The 20306-nt window shown below is 40.2% G+C and overlaps 1 long non-coding RNA gene and 1 pseudogene across 2 annotated transcripts in view; both read left to right on the forward strand.

Moving 5' to 3' along the window:
* Positions 1-20306, forward strand: part of LOC110348637 (uncharacterized) — a 110023-nt gene that overhangs the window by 8616 nt on the left and 81101 nt on the right. The window lies entirely within an intron of this gene.
* LOC147825199 (TAF5-like RNA polymerase II p300/CBP-associated factor-associated factor 65 kDa subunit 5L pseudogene) lies at positions 8024-19332 on the forward strand (annotated as a pseudogene). The gene has a single exon (XR_015440794.1). The product of XR_015440794.1 is annotated as a TAF5-like RNA polymerase II p300/CBP-associated factor-associated factor 65 kDa subunit 5L pseudogene (transcript).

Consider the following 20306-nt stretch of genomic DNA (forward strand, 5'->3'; position numbering starts at 1 on the left):
GGCTGATAGTACTCCATTTTATTTTTAAAAACACATTTTCTTTATCCAGTCTCCAGTTGATGGGCATTTGGGCTGTTTCCAAGTTTTAGCTATTACAAACTGTGCTGCTATGAACATGGGTGCACATATATCACTGTGGTGTGATTCTTTTAATTCTTTTGGGAAGATACCCAGCAAGGGAATAGCTGGGTCAAATGGGACTTCCAGTCCTAGTTCTTTGAGGTATCTCCATAGTGATTTCCACAGTGGTTGCACCAGTCTACACTCCCACCAGCAGTGGAGCAGGGATCCTCTTTCCCAACAGCCCCACCAGCATTTGTTATTGGTTGATTTCCTGATAGCAGCCATTCTTTCTGGGGTGAGGAGGAATCTCAGCATTGTTTTCATTTGCATTTCTCGAATGACCAGTGATGTTGAACATTTTATCATATGTTTCTTTTCCATTTCAACTTCTTTGTGTGAGAAATGTCTGTTCATTTCAGATACCTAGTTTTGGAATGGGCCTTTAAATATGGGAGATCTGATTTTTTTTAAAGTTCTTTATAGATTTGAGGTAGTATACTTTTGTCTGAGGAACAGCTGGTGAAAATTTTTTCCCACATTGTGGGTTGTCTCTTCACACTGCTGGTGGTTTCTCTTGTTGTGCAGAAGCTTTTTAGAAAGAAGAGATCCCACTTGTTGATTCTTTGTGCTAGTTCACAGGCAACTGAGGTTTTGTTCATAAAATCTTTTCCTATGCCTATGTCTTCAAGAGTTCTACCTAACCTCTGTTCCAGCCAGTTCAGTGTTTCTGTTTTAATATTTAGATCTTTAATCCATTTAGATTTTAGTTGAGTGAATGGTGAGAGATATAGGTCTAGTTTTAGTCTTTGGCAAGTTGAAACCCAATTTCTCCAGCACCATTTATTAAATAGTCTATCTTTCCTCCAGTGAGGGTGTTTGGCTCCTTTGTCAAAGATGAGATGGCTGAATGTGTCTGGCATTGTTTCTGCATCTTCTAATCTGTTCCACTGGTCCTCAGGTCTGTTTCTTTGCCAGTACCATGCTGTTTTTATCACAGTAGCTTTGTAGTATAGTTTCAAGTTGGGGGGTTGCCTGTTGCCCTGCCATGTCTCTGTTATCTAGAATTGCTTTTGCTATTCTGGGTCTCTTCTTGATCCAAATGAATTTTTAGATTATTTTCTCAAGGTCCATGAAGTATGTTGCTGGGATTTGAATTGGGATTGCATTGAATCTATATAGCATTTGTGGAAGTATGGCCATTTTCACTATGTTGATCTTTCCTACCAAGGAGCAAGGAATGCCTGTCCATTTTCTAATATCCTCTTCAATCTCTCTATTCAAAGTGCTATAGTTTTCAGAGAAGAGGTCTTTTATTTCTTTTGTTAGGTTTATTCCTAGGTATTTCAGTTTTTTGGATGCTATTGTGAAAGGAATTGTTTGCTCTCTTTCTCTCTCAGTGAGTCTGTTGTTCATGTAGAGGAAAGCTATTGATTTTTGTGTGTTGACCTTGTATCCAGCTACTTGACTGAATTTGGTTATTAAGTCTAGAAGACTTTTCATGGCGTTCTTGGGGTCTTCCATATAAAGTATCATTTCATCTGCAAATAATGACAGTTTGACTCCTTCATTTCATGTTTTTTATTACTTTTATTTCTTTCTCTTGTCTAATTGCCATGGCTAATGTTTCCAAAACTATATTGAACAGGAGTGTTCATAGTGGACATCCTTCTCTTGTTCCTGATTTTAGTGTGAAGGATTTTGGTTTTTGACCATTTAGTATGATATTGGCTGTTGGTTTTTCATAGATGGATTTTATCAGATTGAGGTAGAGACAGTCTATTCCAATTTTTTGTAGGGTTTTTATCATAAATGCATGTTGGATTTTGTCAAATGCTTTTTCTGCATCTCTTGAGATGATCATATGATTTTTGTCCTTGGCTCTGTTGATATAATGTATTACATTGATTGATTTGTGTATGTTGAACCATCCCTGCATCCCTGGGATGAATCCCACTTGGTCAATGTGTTTGATCTTCTTGATGATCTCTGCATTCTATTTGTTAGTATCTTATTAAGGATTTTTGCATCTATATTCATTAGTGAGATTGGCCTATGGTTGTCTTTTTCGGTTCAGTCTTTCTCTGCTTTGGGGATCAAGGTGGTGCTTGCTTCCAGGAATGAATTCAGGAGTATTGCTTCCCTTTCAATTTCATTGAAGAGTTGAAACAGTAGTGGCAGTAGTTCCTCTCTAAATGTCTTGTAGAATTCAGGAGTGAAGCCTTCAGGACCCAGGCTTTTCTTAGTTGGTAAGTTTTTGATTATGTTATCAATTTCTTTGATTGATATTGGGTTATTTCAAATTTTTAGGTCTTCTTCATTCAACTTTGGTAATTCATACATGTCTAGGAATCTGTCCATTTCTTCTGTGTTTTCCATCTTATTGGTGTATAGGTTCTGGAAGTAGGTATATTGATAATCCTCTGGATTTCTGCCTGGGTCTACTGTAATTTCACCCTTTTCATTCCTAATTGCATGGATTTGGGCCTTTTCTTTCCTTTTTCTGAAAAGGTTGGCTAGGGGTTTGTCAATTTTGTTCATTCTTTCAAAGAACTAACTCTTGGCTTCATTGATTTTTGTATCATTCTCTTAGTCTCCATTACATTGATTTCTCCTCTGATCTTTATAATTTCCTCCCTTGTATGAGCTTTGGGTTTGTCCTGCTCTTCTTTTTCTAGAAGCTTGAGGTTCAGCATCAGGTTGTGGAATTGGGCTCACTGTTTTCCTAATATGACCATTCACTGCTATGAATTTCCCTCATAAGACTGCTTTCATTTTGGCCCATAGATTCCTATATGTTGTATTGTCATTGTCATTTAATTGAAGGAACTGTCTGATTTCTTCTTTAATTTCCTCTGTGACCCACTGGTTATTCAGAAGTGTGTTGTTCAATTTCCATGTGTTTATGAAATTTTTGCAGTTTCTTTTGCTGTTGATCTCCAATTTCATCACACTATTGTCTGATAATATACAGGGGATAACTTCAATTCCTTTGCACACCTAAATATGTTCTATGAGCGAGTATGTAGTCTATTTTGGAGAATGACCCGTGTGCAGCTGAAAAGAATGTGTAGTCTGATTTAGTGGGGTGGAACACACTGTAAACATCTGTGAAGTTCATTTGTTCAAGAGTTTGATTGAGTTCTAGTATTTCGTTGCTTGTTTTTTGTCTAGTTCATCTATCTATTTGTGCCAATGCGGTATTGCGGTCCCCCACTACTATTGTATTAGTGCTTACATGATTTTTCACATCCATTAGTATTGGTTTTATATACTTGGGTGCACTACTGTTTGGTGCATAGACATTTATGATTGTCATCTCTTCCTCTTGGATTGTTCCCTTTACAAGGATGTAGTGTCCTTCTTTGTGTCTCTTAATTAGTGTGGGTTTGAAATCTACTTGATCTGCAAAAAGGATAGCTACTCCTGCTTTCTTTTGGGTTCCTGTCACATAGAGTATTGTTTTCCACCCTTTAATTTTCAGTCTAGGAGTTTCTTTTTGAATTAAGTGTGATTCTTGTATGCAGCATATTGTTGGATCTTGCTTCTTGACCCATTCTGGCAGTCTAATTCTTTTTATTGGTGAGTTGAGACCATTAACATTGATGGATATAACTGATATGTATTGAGTTATCATTGTCATGATTTTGTCTTTTTGTTGGATTCTCCCCTTTTGCATTTAATTTCTTGTCGTGCCCAGTGGATTCATTCTGCTGGGCTTCCTGGGGTTGTGATCTTCATTATCTTTTTCTAGGATTTTTTTCTAAAAATTTTTAGAGTGCTGGTTTGGTATTCATGAAGTTCCTAAGGTGCTTTTTGTCATGAAAGTATCTTATTTCTCCATCAATTTTGAAAGATAGCTTTGCAGGATACATCAATCTGGGTTGGAGGTTGTTTTCCTTTAGGGCTTGAAATACATCACTCCAACCTCTTCTTGCCTTGAGAGTTTGCATTGAGAAGTCTGCTGTGATTCTGATGGGCTTTCCTTTGTATGTGATTCATTTCTTTTCTCTAACTGCCTGTAGAACTTTGTTCTTCTGTTGGGTTTCTGGAATCTTAACAATTATATGCCTATATGTAGATTTTTTTTTTGATCAAGGCTATTTGGAGTCCTATATGCCTCACTTATCTGTATGTCAAGTTCTTTTCCCCTGGTTGGGAAGTTTTCTGCCATTATTTCTGTGAAGAGATTTTTTATGTCATCTGCACTCTCTCCTGTTACTTCATTAACTCCAATCAGTCTTGTGTTATTCTTCTTTGCATCATCTAGCAGTTACTGGATTGATTTCTCATGGTCCCTTACAATTTTGAAGCAATTTTTCTTTTCCTGATCACTAATTGCAATCTTATCTTCTATATCTAAAATTTTGTATTCATATTGGCTCATTCTGCTGTATAGACTTTCAATGGAGTTTTTAATCTCCTCAAAATCTGTTTGCATCTATTTCATGGATTCCATTTGTTTCCTATGTTGGGATTCCATCATTTTTCTCAGCTCCTCTACTTTTTTATCTGTGTCCTCTCTAGATTTATTAATCATGTCTTGCACTATGGGCACAATTTCTGCTGTTATGTGAGAAATTATTTCTGATTTCATTTTTTCCAGATCCTCTTTTATTGCTAGTTCAGGGAGTCCAAGTGGTTGAGTATCAGAGTGTACCATCTCATTTCCCTTTGGGGTTGCTGTAGGTGATCTGGAAGTCTGGTTCTGAGGCTTGTTTACTTCTCTTCTCATTTCAACTGGTGGGGGGTTGGGGCGTTGGGGGGTAGGAGGGTACTGCTAGCACCCACACGGCTCACCTCCTCTGTGCTGGGAGCTGCGGCATCCTGACCCGGAAGCCCACTCTGTACTGGAACCCATGGCACACCAATCTAGAAGCCTCCTCTGTGCTGGGAGCTGTGGCACCCCCTCCCAGAAGCCTCCCCTACACCGGGAGCCATGACATGCTGACCTGGAAGCCTTCCCCATGCTGGGAGCCATGGCACACTAACCCAGAAGCCTCCTCTACACCACGAGCCACGGCACATTTTTCTGGAAGCTTCGTCTGCCCAGGGTAATTCTTTGGGAGTATTGTTTTCCTTTCAATTTCATTAAAGAATTTGAGGAGTAGTAGCATTAGATCTTCTCTAAATTTCTTGTGGAATTGAGAAGGCTTCCAGGAAGATGGCAGAGTGGTGAGCTGCAGAGAGAGGGGCTCTCCAAATTTTGGTGTCCAGGCCCTAGAATAAAGCAAAGCAAGGAAGAGAAGAAAGAGTGAAGCGAGTCCCTGGGACCCAGGAAGGATCTGAAGCAAGAACTGAAGCCCATGAGAGGAGCAAATAGAGAATCTCCAACAAAGAAGAAGAAAGTTGTAAATGGCACCTTCTCTCTGAGCCTGGACTCACTGTATAAGAAGGATAGCTCAAGCTTGCAGACTTACTGGGACTACTGGTGACCCCAGAGACCTCCATAGGGAAATCTACGAGTGGAGAAGAGTAGTAGATGCAGTAGACTGCAGTGGTTGGTGAGTTGTTGGGGTTTGATTGTCCCCAGAGGAGATTGATCATCCAGTGGCCATCTTGGAGAGGAGCCAACTGAACTCAGAACTCAACCACTCTGGGCCATTTTTATTTAGTAGCTCCCAGTGTCAGTGTTGGAGTTAAACATGGGAGGAGGTCAGGGGACTGAGTTCAAGCAGGAGGGAGCCAAGTTTGAGCCAACAGGTGGTGCACAGACTGTTGCAAGCTCCACAGATCTAATTCCAGCCTCACAGCCAGAAACCAGCTTGAACTTCAGCGGAACTAAAGGTGCCGGCTTGCTGAGATTATCCACTTCCCTACTGAAAAGCTACACTGGCTTGCTAGGATTAATCAACTCAGATCTGTACCCTGCCCACATTGTCTATCGGTAACATCAGAGGCATGCCTTGAAGTGGATATTTTTTTCTTTTCTTCTTTTTTTAAATTTCTCTCTTTTCTTGTTTTTGTTTTGTTTTGTTTTCTTGATTGCTCTTATTTTTATATGAATGTGAACATGGTTTCTAGGTATTCTTGTTTTTCTTGTTTTGTTCTGTTCTGCTTTTTATTTTTTCCCTTCTCTCTTTCCCTCCTATCTTCTTCACCAGTTTCCCAGAGTTTATGTGATCTTCCTTTGTCCTCTAGCCTTGTTTCTGATCTCCTCTTCATCTTGTGTTTCTCTATCTTCCCCCTCCCAGCTCCTTTTAAATTTTCTCCCCTGAGGGTAAAATTGCTATATTGAGAGCTTGTTTAATGCATACAATTTTCTGGATTGGCTTAGATTTTAATATATAATCACAAATCTAGTTCATACAGTGAAAGATGGCAAATTAATAGTTAGAACAGTTCATCATTTTCTAGGATGTGTTTGATGCTATTGGTATTGCTAATTGTACTACTTTAGCCAAGGTGACATAATTGTTCTAATCAATTGTTCTTCCTGGCATACCAAGACTGAGATTGCCTAAGGGTTATAAAAATTACTATAGGCCAATGCCAAAAAACCAGGGGCTGGGCCAAGTATGCATCAACTTCTCATCCCCAATACATTGAAGAGGTACAATCTTGCAACAAAGTCAAAAACCAAAACTAGCTATACCTGGAAGACACCTCTAAGAAGTAGTCATCTCCTAAGCGTTCTAAATACTAGCAATAAAGCCACTTACCATAGGGCTGGAGATTTAGCTCCATGGCACCGTGCCTGCCTCACAAGCACAAGGTCCTGAGTTTGAGGCCTGGTACTGAAGAAAAAATAAAGCTACTCACCGTAAGCAATTTACTGGCATCAACCCAAGAATTAAACTAAAAACAAACAAAAATAAAAAATGAGACAACACCAAAGGCAAGCTCAGGGGGCAATGAGTTGGAACAATCTGAAAGCCACCCACCTGAACCCTCTGAAGTGGTAACAGTGAAAGTAGCAAAGTAGGTGAAAGAGGATCTAGAAAAAATCAAATCAGAAATAATTTCTTAGCTAACTGCAGAGATGGTGACCACACTGAAAGACATGCTTAGTGACTCTAGAACAGATACAGATTTTTAAAAATAAAGGTGCTAAGGAAAATAATGGAAACCATGAACTCCCAGCACAGGAAAGAAATGGAATCCACAAAACAGATTCAAGCAAATATCCAGGAGATTTAAAATTCCATCAAAAGTATACACAGCAGAATGAGCCAATGTGAGAACAGAATATCAGATATGGAAGACTGGATTGCAGTTAGCAATCATGAAAGACAGATCTCTTAAAAACAGTAAAGGACCATGAGAAATGAATCCAACAGATTCTACATGATGCAAAGAAGAATAAAATAAGATTGATTAGAGTCAATGAAAAAGCAGGAGAAAGCACAAATGACATTTTTAAAAAAACAGTTCACAAAAGCAATGGCCGAAAACTTCCCCAAATAGGGAAAAAGAATTTCACATACAGATGAGTGGGGCATTTAGAACACCAATTGGCTATGATCAAAAAAACTTAACACCTTGGCATATAAGAGTCAAGATTCCAGAAATCCTGGGCTGCAGGTTTAGCTCAGTGGCACTAGCACCTGCCTGGCAAGCACAAGGTCCTGAGTTCGATCCCCAGTTACAGACACACACACACACACACACACACGCAGATTCCAGAAATCCAACACAAGAATATTAAAAGCTATTAGAGGAGGCCGCAGCGCCAGCATCTGTGGCCCAGCTGGTGCGCCCCTCCATCAGGCGGTCATGGGGCCACCGCCCAGAGCCACTGGTGCAGCAGGGCGAGGGGCGCAGAGGCCTGGCTAGCAGCAGTGGAGCAAGGCCCTGCAGCGGGCGGCGGCGGGAGCGGGAACCGCCCGGGATGTTCAGGCACCATGGGAAACAGCACGGCTTCTAGTTCAAGTGTGTGACTGTCAGTCTGAGCAGAGACTGACTATGAAAGGTCATGAAACGGGTGCGCACCGAGCACGTCTAGATGGCAGTGTCCTGCTACCTCAAGCGCCGGCAGTACATGGATTCAGATGGCCCACTGAAGCAAGGCCTGTGTCTGTCTCAGACTCCTGAGGAGATGGCAGCCAGCCTCACAGTCCAGTCAGAATCTGGTAGTGCCAACATAGTGTCTGCAGCCCCTTGCCAGGCAGAACCCCAGCAATACGAAGTACAGTTTGGATGACTGCAGAATTTTCTCACTGATTCTAATTCCCAGTACAGCCATGAAGTTATGCCTCTTCTCTACCTACTGTTTGTCTACCTCCATCTCAGCCTGGTCCAGAGCAGCCCAAAAAGCACAGTGGAAAGTTTCTATAGCCACTTCCATGGAATGTTTCTGCAGAATGCAAGCCAGAAGGATGTTATTGAGCAGCTGCAGACAACTCAGACCATCCAGGACATCCTGTCCAATTTCCATCTTCATGCATTCCTAGATAACAGGTACATGGTCCATCTCCAGGAAGACAGCTACAACTACCTGATCCGCTACCTCCAAAGTGACAACAACACTGCCCTGTGCAAGGTCCTCACCTTACATATCCACCTGGATGTGCAGCCTGCCAAGAGAACAGACTACCAACTCTATGCCAGTGGTGGCTCCTCCCGCAGTGAGAGCAGTGGCCTGGAGCCCCTGGAAGTGCCCAGCCCCATTCTGCAGAATGAGGCTGCACTGGAGGTCTTACAAGACAGCATCAAATGTGTCAAGGATGCCCCCCCCACCATCTGCTTCTACACCTTCTACAACAGGGAGCAGCTGCAGAACACTGCAGAAATTGCCCCCAGTAGCAAGCTGCTAGCTGCTGGGTTTGACAACTCCTGTATAAAACCCTGGAGTCTGTGGTCCAAGAAGTTGAAATCAGAGCCCCACCTTGTAGACACATCACATATCCACTTGGCTTGTGACACTCTGGAGGAAGAGGAGGATGAGGACAGTGCAGGCACAGAAATGAAGATCCTGCAGGGACACTGTGGACCAGTGTACAGCACACATTTCCTCGCGGACAGCTCAGGGTTGCTGTCTTGTTCTGAAGACATGTCCATCCGGTACTGGGATCTGGGGAGTTTCACCAACACTGTGCTGTACCAAGGACATGCCTACCCCGTGTGGGACCTGGACATCAGCCCGTACAGCCTGTACTTTGCCAGTGGGTCCTATGACTGCACTGCCAGGCTGTGGTCCTTCAATCGGACGTACCCACTGAGGATATATGCAGGACACCTGGCAGATGTGAACTGTGTCAGATTCCACCCTAACTCTAACTACTTAGCCACGGGCTCAACCGACAAGACTGTCCAGCTGTGGAGCACCCAGCAGGGGAACTCAGTGAGGCTCTTCACAGGACACCATGGCCCTGTACTCTCTCTGGCTTTCTCTCCCAACGGGAAGTATTTGGCATCTGCTGGTGAGGACAAGTGGTTAAAACCGTGGGACCTGGCCTCCAGGACCCTTTTTAAAGAGCTGAGAGGCCACACAGACAGCATCACCAGCCTCGCCTTCAGCCCTGACAGTGGCCTAGTGGCCTCTGCCTCCATGGACAACTCAGTGTGTGTCTGGGACCTCCGGAACACATGCTGTAGTGCACCTGCAGATGGCTCCTCCAGTGAGCTCGTAGGTGTCTACACTGGGCAGATGAGCAGTGTCCTGAGCATGCAGTTCATGGCCTGCAACCTGCTTGTTGTGACTGGGATCACAAAGGAGAATCAGGAACATTGATTCTTACCTTGGCTGGAATGGACTGGGCTGTGGTGAGAGACCTCTGGCTGCAGCATGGACATGGACGTGGACATAGTGAGCAAGTTACTGACAGACTGTGAAAGAGCCCTCCCCCAATGCAGCCTCATTGTCATGGAACTCAGTCAGGGCCAGGGCATGGCTCAATGATTCCTGGACTCAAGATGAGCACTAGGGTGCTCCGAGGTCAGTGGCATGTTCCCAGAGGACCCTTGGGACCCCACGTGCAAGCACCTTCCCATTTTCCTCTTGTCCTCCTGCCAGCATGCTTACTGAGGGCAGTTGCCAAGTGGCCTCCACAGCACCCCTAGACATCCTCAGTTGAGCCACCCTTGAGGAGGGAAGAGGGGACAGAACTGGCAAAGGGAGGGATAATCCTTTTCCTGAATGGTAGAACCAGGATTTTTTATTATTGTTATTGTGATGATGATTATTATTGCAAAGAGGAAGCCTAGCACTGGCAGAGGGGAACATCTCTGCCTTTATCTTCAGGTTTGACTCCTGGCACTGGCTGTGATACTTGGAATTTTGAGCTTCAGGGAATTCAGAGATTTTGGTGGCACAGTGTATCAGGAGAAAGGGAAATCTTGGGTGCACGTTGAGCACACCAAACAGCATGTTTATGGAAGTCAGAGGGTGAGTTGACTGAGAACACTGGGCTCTCTTGCAATTATGGTGGGAAAGATTCTTTCTTGGCTGCACTTCTAGCAATAATTCTCTCCCCTAAAAAGAAAGATTATGGTAGGAGGGGCTGCAGCTTAGTGGTAGCGCATTTGCCTAGCATGTGGGAGGCCCTGGGTTGAATCCCCAGTACCACCAAAAAAAAAAAAAAAAAAAGATTATGGTTAATAATTTGGAGGGCTGGGAATGTAGCTCAGCAGCACAGCATCTGCCTGACAAGGACAAGTCTGAGCTCAATTCCCAGTACCAAAAAAAAAAAAAAAAGAATAATTTGGAGTAAGTCCCAAGATAGAATTAGTATTGGATTTCAGAGTGACCATTAACCAGAGGTTAGCATTTCTGTTCTCTCTCCTGCAGTGAGCGCATCATGAGGTGAATCCTGAGTGCACATGCACATGTCAACTGTGCCCTGAGGTTAAAGCAAGTTCTAATGTATGGGGAAAGGATTAAATATTTCTGTTTCCTGAAAAATTGTTTTGTATTTTGTTTTCTATTAAAATGTATTTAGTTTCCAAAAAAATGCTATTAGAGGAAAGAAACAAAGCACATATAAAGGAAAGCCCAACAGAATCATGGCAAACTTCTCAATGCAAAGCCTCAAATGAAAGAGAGCTTGGAGTGAATTATTTCAAGCCCTAAAAGAAAACTACTGCCAACCCAGATTGATGTATCCTGCAAAACTATCTTTCAAAATTGTTGGAGAAATGAGATACTTACATGACAAAGAGCAGCAGATGAAATCCATGAACACCAAACCAGCACTCCAAAATATTCTGAAGGATATTCTAGAAAGAGATAATGAGGATTATAACTCCATGAACCCCAGTAGAATGAATCCAACAGGCAAGGCAAGATATTAAACACAGGGAGAAAACAAGTGAGCCAACAACAGGAAAATAATATAACAAAGATAAGTCAATACATTTCAGTTATGACCATAAATGTAATGGTGTCAATTCATCATTCAAAAGAAACAGACTGGCAGAATGGATAAAGAGGCAAAATCCAACTATATGTTGAATAGAAGAAACATATTTAATTCAAAAACAAATTCATAGACTGAAACTCAAAGCATAGAAAACAATATTCCATGTGACAAGAACCAGGACAAAAGAAGGGATACTTATTCTAATTTCAGACAAAATGGATTTCAAACCAAGACAAACTAAGAGAGACAGAGAAGGTCACTATATGCTTGTAAAGGAAACAATCTAAGAGAAAGAGATAACAATCATAAACATATATGCACCAAATACTGGTACACCCAACTATATAAAACAAATATTAATGGATGTGAAAAATCAAATAAGCACTAATACATTTGTAATGGGGGACCTAAATACCCTACTGTCACAAATAGACAGATCAATTAGACAGAAAATCAGCAAAGAAATATCAGAGCTGAACCAAACTTTTGAATAAATGGACTTGGTAGATGTCTACAGAGTGTTCCACCCCACAACATAAGAATACACATTCTTCTCAGCTGCACATGGGACCTTCTCCAAAATAAACCATATGCTATCTCATAGAACATGCTTGAGTAAATGCAAAGGAATTGAAATTATTCATGCATATTATCAGACCATAGTGCAGTGAAATTGGAAAGTAATGGCAAAAGAAACCACAAGAAATTCATAAACACATGAAAATTAAATAACACCCTCCTGAACAACTAATGGGTCATAGATGAAATTAAACAAGAAATTAGACAGTTTCTACAATTAAATGAAAATGCCAATACAATATACTGAAATATGGGTGGGACATAATGAAAGCAGTCCTATGAGAGAAATTTATAACATTAAATTCTCATATCAGAAAAACAGAGGAAGCTTAAACAAATAATGCAATGTTGAACCTCCAGCTTCTAAAATGGAAGAACAAGCCAGACTCAAAGCTCATACAAGGGAGAAAATTTTAAAGACCAGAGCAAAAATTAATACAATGGAGACTAAGAAATCAGTTCAAAGAATCAATGAATCCAAGAGTTGGTTCTTTGAAAGGGTAAGTAAAACTGACAAACCCTTACCCAATCTTATCCAAAACAGGAAAGAAAAGACTCAAATCCATGCAATTGGGAAAGAAAAGGATGAAATCACAACAGCTCCTGCAGAAATCCAGAAGATCATCAATACCTACCTTGAGATACTGTATTCTAATATGATGGAAAACACAGAAGAAATGGACAGATTCTTAGATACATATGAATTACCAAACCTAAATCAAGAAGATATAAAAATTCTAAATAAACCAGTATCAGTCAATGAAATTGAAGATGTAATTAAAAACCTACTCACAGAGAAAACCCCAGGCCCTGATGAATTCACTGCTGAATTCTATAAGAACTTTAGAGAATACCTAATTCTGCTACTTTTCAAACTCTTTAATGAAATTGAAAGGGAAGCAATACTCCCAAATTCATTCCTGGAACCAAGCATTACCCTGATTTAAAAAACCAGAGGTTTCAACCAAAAAAAAAAGAGAACCACGGGTCTGTCTCCCTAATGAGCATAGACCCTCAATAAGATACTTGGAAACAGAATGCAGAAAATCATCAAGGAGTTTATACACCCTGACCAAATAGGGTTCATCACAAGGTTACAGGGATGGTTCAAGATATGCAAATCAGTATATGTAATACATCATATTGACAGAGCCATGACAAAAATCCGATGATCAAGGAGTCTGCCCAGAGAGGAGCTGCACAGGCATGCGGGCTCCTGCTGGAGGCCCACCATTCCATCAGTGAGTGTGAGCAGATCTCAGGGAGTAGCTGTGTGGCCCAGACCAGTGCAGCTGCAGGAAGATCCCAGCTGGGGGTCCACCCCAATACCAGAGGATTAGGCACATGCCCCAGGCCAGGACCCTGCCCAGAGAGGAGCTGCACAAACAGGCAGGCTCCCTCCAGAGGCCCACCATTCCATCCCTAAGTGCAGGCAGACCCTGGGGAGCAGCTGTGCAGCCCAGATCAGCATGGCTGTGGGTGGATCCCAGCCAGGGCTCCACCCTGGTCCCAGATGCTCGGGCACACCCACCCAAGCCACAGGCCCACCCAGAAGGGACTGCATGGGCACACAGGCTTCAGCCAAAGGCTTGCCATACCATCAGCCACAGCCAGGGACCCACCTGGAGAAAGGGTGTACAGGGACACAACCAATACCCAGAGGCTTGCCCTAATAACATTGATAAGTGTGAGGACACCCTAGCCAAAGCCTGTGCAGACAACAGAAACTGGAGTGCACAGCCCCCAACCAAAGACCCTCAAAGACAATAGCTACATAGGGGCCCCAGGAAGAGGCATGCCTAGATAACATCCCAAGTGTGCTCAGTCTCCAGTGAGAAGCCCTCCCAGACAACAGGGATCTAGAGGGCCACCACTCTGAACCCAGGAATTGGTGTACTGGTAAGCAGCAGAGTAAAGGCTGCTCAGTGGCTTGCTGAAAATTCAAGACCACTGGGTAAGCAAACAGTCACCTAAACAAAGACACAACAGGCTGCATCTGTTGAAATGAGAAGACACATAAATAAGTCCCAAAACTAGACTTCCAGATCACCTAAGGGAACCCAAAACGGCAATGAGATGGAACAGTCTGATACTCAACCACCTACACTCCCTGAACTGGCAATGAAAGGGGACCTGGAAAAAATGAAAACAGATATAATTTCTCAGATAACAGCAGAGATTGTGCCCATAGTACAGACATAATTGATAAATCTAGAGGAGATACAGATAAAAAAAATACAGGAGCTGAGGAACATGATGGAATTCCAACGTAGGAAACAAATGGAATCCATAAAACAGATGCAAACAGATTTCCAGGAGATTAAAAACTCCATTGAAAGTTTACACAGCAGAATGACCCAATGCAGGAATAGAATTTCCGATATAGAAGATAGGATTGCAATTAGTGACCAGGAAGAGAAAAATTTCTTAAGAATAGTAAGGGACCACAAGAAATCAATTCAGCAGCTGCTAGACCATGCAAAGAAGAATAACATAAGACTGATTAGAGTCAAGGAAGAAACAGGAGAGAGTGCAGATGACATTAAAAAACTGTTCACAGGAGTAATGGCAGAAAACTTCCCAAATAGGGGGAAAGAACTTGACATACATATGAGTGAGGCATACAGGACTCCAACTAGCTGTGATTAAAAAAGAAAAATCTATCCATAGGCATATAATAGTTAAAATTCCAGAAACCAAAAAGAAGAACAAAATTCTACAAGCAGTTAGAGAAAAGAAACAAATCACATACAACAGAAATCCCACACCACAATTTTCAGCACAAACCCACAAAGCAAGAAGAGCATGGAACAACATATTTAAAGCCTTACAAGAAAACAACTTCCAACCTAGACTGATGTACCCTGCAAAACTATCTTTCAAAATTGATGGAGAAATAAGATACTATCATGACAAAGAGCACTTTAGGAACTTCACAAATACCAAAACAGCATTCCAAAAAATTAAACGCAAAGGGGGAGAATCCAACAAAAAGAAAACGTCATAACAAGGTTAAGTCAATACATATCAATTATAACCATCAATGTTAATGGTCTCAGTTCACTAGTCAAAAGAAATAGACTGGCAGAATGGGTCAAGAAGCAAGATCCAGCAATATGCTGCATACAAGAAACACACTTAATTCAAAAAGAAACTCACAGACTGAAAGTTAAAGGGTGGAAAACAATACTCCTTGTGACAGGAACTAGAAAAAATAAAGCAAGACTAGCTATTCTCTTTGCAGATCAAGTGGATTTCAAACCAACACTGATTAAGAGAGACAAAGAAGGACACTACATCCTTGTAAAGGGAACAATCCAAGAAGAAGAGAAGACAATCATTAATATATATACACCAAACACTAGTGTGCCCAACTATCTAAAACAAATACTAATGGACATGAAAAATCATATAAGCACTAATACAGTAGTAGTGCGGGACCTTAATACCCCACTCTCACAAATAGATAGATCAACTAGATGAAAAAAAACCAACAAAATACTAGAACTCAATCAAACTCTTGGACAAATGATCTTAACAGATGTTTACAGAGTGTTCCACCCCACAAAATCAGAATACACATTCTTTTTAGCTGCACATGGGTCATTCTCTAAAATAGACCACATACACACTCATAGAACATGTTTAAGTGCAAAGGAATTGAAGTTATCCCCTGTATATTGTCACACCATAGTGTGATGAAATTGGAGATCAATAGCAAAATAAACTTCAAGAATTTCATAAACACATGAAAACTGCACAACACACTTCTATATAACCAGTGGGTCACAGAGGAAATTAAAAAAATCAGACAGTTCCTACAACTAAATGACAATGCCCACACAACATATCGGAATCTATGGGACACAATAAAAGCAGTCATATGAGGGAAATTCATAGCAATGAATACTTATATTACAAAAACAGAGTGAGTTCAATTACACAACCTGATGCTGAACCTTAAGCTTTTAGAAAAAGAAGAGCAGGATAAGCCCAAAGCTCATACAAGAGAGGAAATTATAAAGATCAGAGCAGAAATCAATGCAATGGAGACTAAGAGAACAATACAAAAAAATCAATGAAGCCAAGAGTTCTTTGAAAGAATCAACAAAATTGACAAACCCCTAGCCAACCTTATCAAAAAAAAGGGAAAGAAAAGACCCAAACCCATGAAATTAGGAATGAAAAGGGTGAAATTACAACAGACCCAGCAGAAATCCAGAGGATCATCAATACCTACTTCCAGAACCTATATGCCAATAAGATGGAAAACAAGAAATGGACAGATTCCTAGATACGTGTGAATTACCAAACTTGAATGAAGAAGACCTAAAAATTCTAAACAACCCAATATCAATCATGAAATTGAAAATGTAATTAAAAACTTACCAACTAAGAAAAGCCCGAGTCCTGATGGCTTCACTGCTGAATTCTACAAGACATTTAGAGAGGAACTACTGGCACTACTGTTTAAATTCTTCAATGAAATTGAAAGGGAAGCAATACTCCCAAATTCATTCCTGGAAGCAAGCATCACCTTGATCCCCAAAGCAGAGAAAGACCCAAAGGAAAAAGAGAACTGTAGTCCAATCTCACTACTGAACATTGATGCAAAAATCCTTAATAAGATACTGGCAAATAGAATACAGATCATCAAGAAGATTGTACACCCTGAGCAAAGGGGATTCATCCCAGGGATGCAGGGATGGTTCAACATATGCAAATCAATCAATGTAATACACTATATTAATAAAACCAAGGACAAAAACCATATCATCATTTCAATAGAGACAGAAAAAGCATTTGACAAAAATCCAACATACATTTATGATGAAAACCCTACAAAAAAATTAGAATAGATGGACTCTACCTCAATCTGATAAAATCCATCTATGAAAAACCAACAACCAATATCATACTAAATAGTAAAAAACTGAAATCCTTCACACTAAAATCAGGAAGAAGACAAGGATGTCCACTATCACCACTCCTGTTCAATATAGTTTTGGAAAGATTAGCTGCAGCAATTAGACAAGAGAAAGAAATAAAAGGAATAAAGATAGGAAACAAAAAAGTCAAATTGTCATTATTTGCAAATGACATGATACTATATATAGAAGACCCTAAGAATGCCACCAAAAGTCTTGTAGACTTAATAACCAAATTCAGTAAAGTAGCTGGATACAAAGTCAACACACAGTGCTCGCTTCGACAGCACATATACAAAGTCAACACACAAAACTTTATAGCTTTTCTGTACACAAAAAACAGACTCACTGAGAGAAATACGGTGATCAATTCTTTTCACAACAGCATCCAAAAAGTTGAAATATCTAGGAATCAACCTAACAAAACAAATCAAAGACCTCTTCTCTGAAAACTACAGCACTCAGAAGAGGGATTGAAGAGGGTATCAGAAAATGGAAAGACATCCCTTGCTCCTGGGTAGGAATAGTCAACATAGTGAAAATGGCCATACTTCCAAAACTGCTATATATAAATGTAATACATCACATAAACAGAAGCAAGGTCAAAAACCACATGATCATATTAATAGACACAGAAAAGATCTTTGACAAAATCCAACACTGCTTCATGACAAATACCCTAAAGAAAACACATATAGAAGGACTATACCTGAATATGATAAAGGTATTTATTATAAACCAATACCCAGTATCCCACTAAATGGGGAAAAACTAAAAGCATTCCACCTAATAACAGGAAGAAGATAAGAATGTCCACTATCACCTCTTCTATTCAACATAGTACTTGAAACATTAGCCAAAGGAATTAGTCAAGAGAAAGAAATAAAATGGATACACGTAAGAAAAGATGAACTCAAATTATCATTATTTGCAGATGACATGATACTCTACATAGAAGACCCAAAGGACTCCACCAAGAAACTCGTAGAATTAATAATCAACTTCATTAATGTAGCAGGATAGAAGATCAACAAACAAAAATCCTTAGCATTTGTGTATACCAACCATGAATGGGATGAGAAAGAAATTATAAAAATAATGACATTCGCAGTAGTTTCAAGAAATGAAATATCTAAGAATTAACACAATGAAGAAAGTGAAAGATTTATACAAAGAAAACCACAGTACTCTGTGAATGTAAAACATTTAATTTAAAAATGTTGAGGGTCAGGAATGTAGCTCAGTGGTGCCACACCTGCCTGGCAAGTGCAAGGTCATGAATTCAATTTCCTGCGCCAAAAAAAAAATTGACACTACAATATATAAAATAGCTATTATAAATGTACACAGTGTATTCTATAGCTGCCAGGTTTACTTTTTTTTAAGGAAACTTAGTTACACTGTGGTTAAGACTTGTATCTTCACCCTTGAAAAAGCCCACATTCTATCACAGTGATATATGGTGAGATTTAACAGCCCTAATTGTTAAACACTTGGATCAAGTCATAACCAGTTTTATTGCAAAAGAACCCTGTACACATTTATCAATTCTAGTACCTTAATAGCTATCCAACAAGTCATTAACATACAGAGCCATGCATCATGAGAAGCAAGAAATACCACCCATCCCTTCTGCACATTAGCAACTTGTCACTCCTGAGCAACAGTGCTCCCATCACTGAGGTCTGTGAACAGTCACTTTTCACATTCATCCTAAGTGAAAGATGGAATGACTTAAGTACAAATGCAACATATTATAAACAATTTCTTACCCAAAAAGCCACAAATTAAACCAAAGTATTTTACAGAATTTATTATGCCATAAAATAAATGCCATAAAAATTGTCTTCACTTAAGTTCTCTCTCCCCATATCCGGCTGGCCAATTGGATGTCTTTGGGCATGATGGTGACGCTCTTAACATGGATGGCACACAGATTAGTATCTTTAAGTAAGCCCACCAGGTATGCTTCATTAGCCTCCTGAAGTCACCAATGGCTGAACTCTGAAATCTCAAGTCAGTTTTGAAATCCTGGGCAATCTCCCACCAATCTCTGGAAAGGCAGCTTCCAAATGAGAAGCTAAGTGGGTTTCTGGTAACAACGAATCTCTCTAATTGCCACAGTACAGGCCCTATGAGGTTTCTTCACCTAATGAGGTTTCTTCACCCTGTCAGTAGAGGAAGTGCTTTTCTTGGCAGCTTTACTGGCCAGCTATTTTCAGGGGGCTTTCCCACCAGTGGACTTTCGAGCAGTTTGCTTGGTTCAGGCCATTTTCTTCTACCCAATGCCAAAGTCTTAGGTCTATTCTCAGACCGCCATCATCAGTAAATAATGAGTTTCACTTCTTCCTTTCCTCTCTTTATTCCTTTTATTTCTTTCTCTTTTCAAATTCCTGTGGCTAACATTTCCAGAACAATATTGAACAGGAGTGGTGATAATGGGCATCTTTGTCTTGTTCCTGATTTTACCATGAAAGTTTTCAGTTTTTGACCACTTAGTATGATGTTGGCTGTTGGTTTTTCATAGATAGCCTTAATCAGGTTGAGATAAAGACCTTCTATTCCAATATTCTGTAGTGTTTTTATCATGAATGGGTGTTGGATTTTGTCAAATGCCTTTTCTGCATCTATTGAATTGATCATATGGTTTTGTCCTTGACTCTGTTAATATAGTGTATTACATTTATTGACTTATGAATATTGAAACATCCTTGCATCCCTCGGATAAATCCAACTTGGTCAGGGTGTATGATCTACTTGATGACATTCTGTATTCTGTTTGCCAGTATCTTGTTGAGGATTTTTGTATCTATGTTCATTAGGGAGATTGGTCTCTAGTTCTCTTTTTGGTTTGGGTCTCTCTCTGGTTTTGGAATCAAAGTCACACTCGCTTCCAGGAATGAATTTGGAAGCCTTGCTTCCCTTTCAATTTCCTTGATGAGTTTAAAGAGTAATGGCAATAGTTCTTCTTTAAATGTCTTGTAGAATTCAGCAGTGAAACCATCAGGACCTGGGCTTTTCTTTGTTGGTAAATTTTTTATTACATTTTCAATTTCACTCATTGTAATTGGGGTGTTTAGAATTTCTATATCTTCTTCATTTAACTTTTTGCAATTTGTATGTATCTAGGAATCTGTCCATTTCTTCTGTGTTTTCCATTTTATTAGAGTACAGGTTCTCAAAGTAGGTATTTATGATCCTCTGGATTTTTGCTGGTTCTGTTGTGACTGTCCCTTTTTTGTTCTTAATTGCAAGGATTTGAGCCTTTTCTTCCCTTTTTTTGGTAAGGTTGGCTAAAGATTTATCGATTTTATTTATTCTTTCAAAAAACCAACTCTTTGATTCATTAATTTTTTGTATCATTCTCTTAGTCTCTATTGCATTGATTTCTGCTCAGATCTTTATAATTTCCTTTCTTGTATGAGCTTTGGGTTTGTTA

The sequence above is a fragment of the Heterocephalus glaber genome, unplaced genomic scaffold, assembly GCF_053883595.1.
Source record: "Heterocephalus glaber isolate CG9 unplaced genomic scaffold, H.glaber_assembly_v1.0 deba00001504, whole genome shotgun sequence".
Classification (NCBI taxonomy): Eukaryota; Metazoa; Chordata; class Mammalia; order Rodentia; family Bathyergidae; genus Heterocephalus; species Heterocephalus glaber.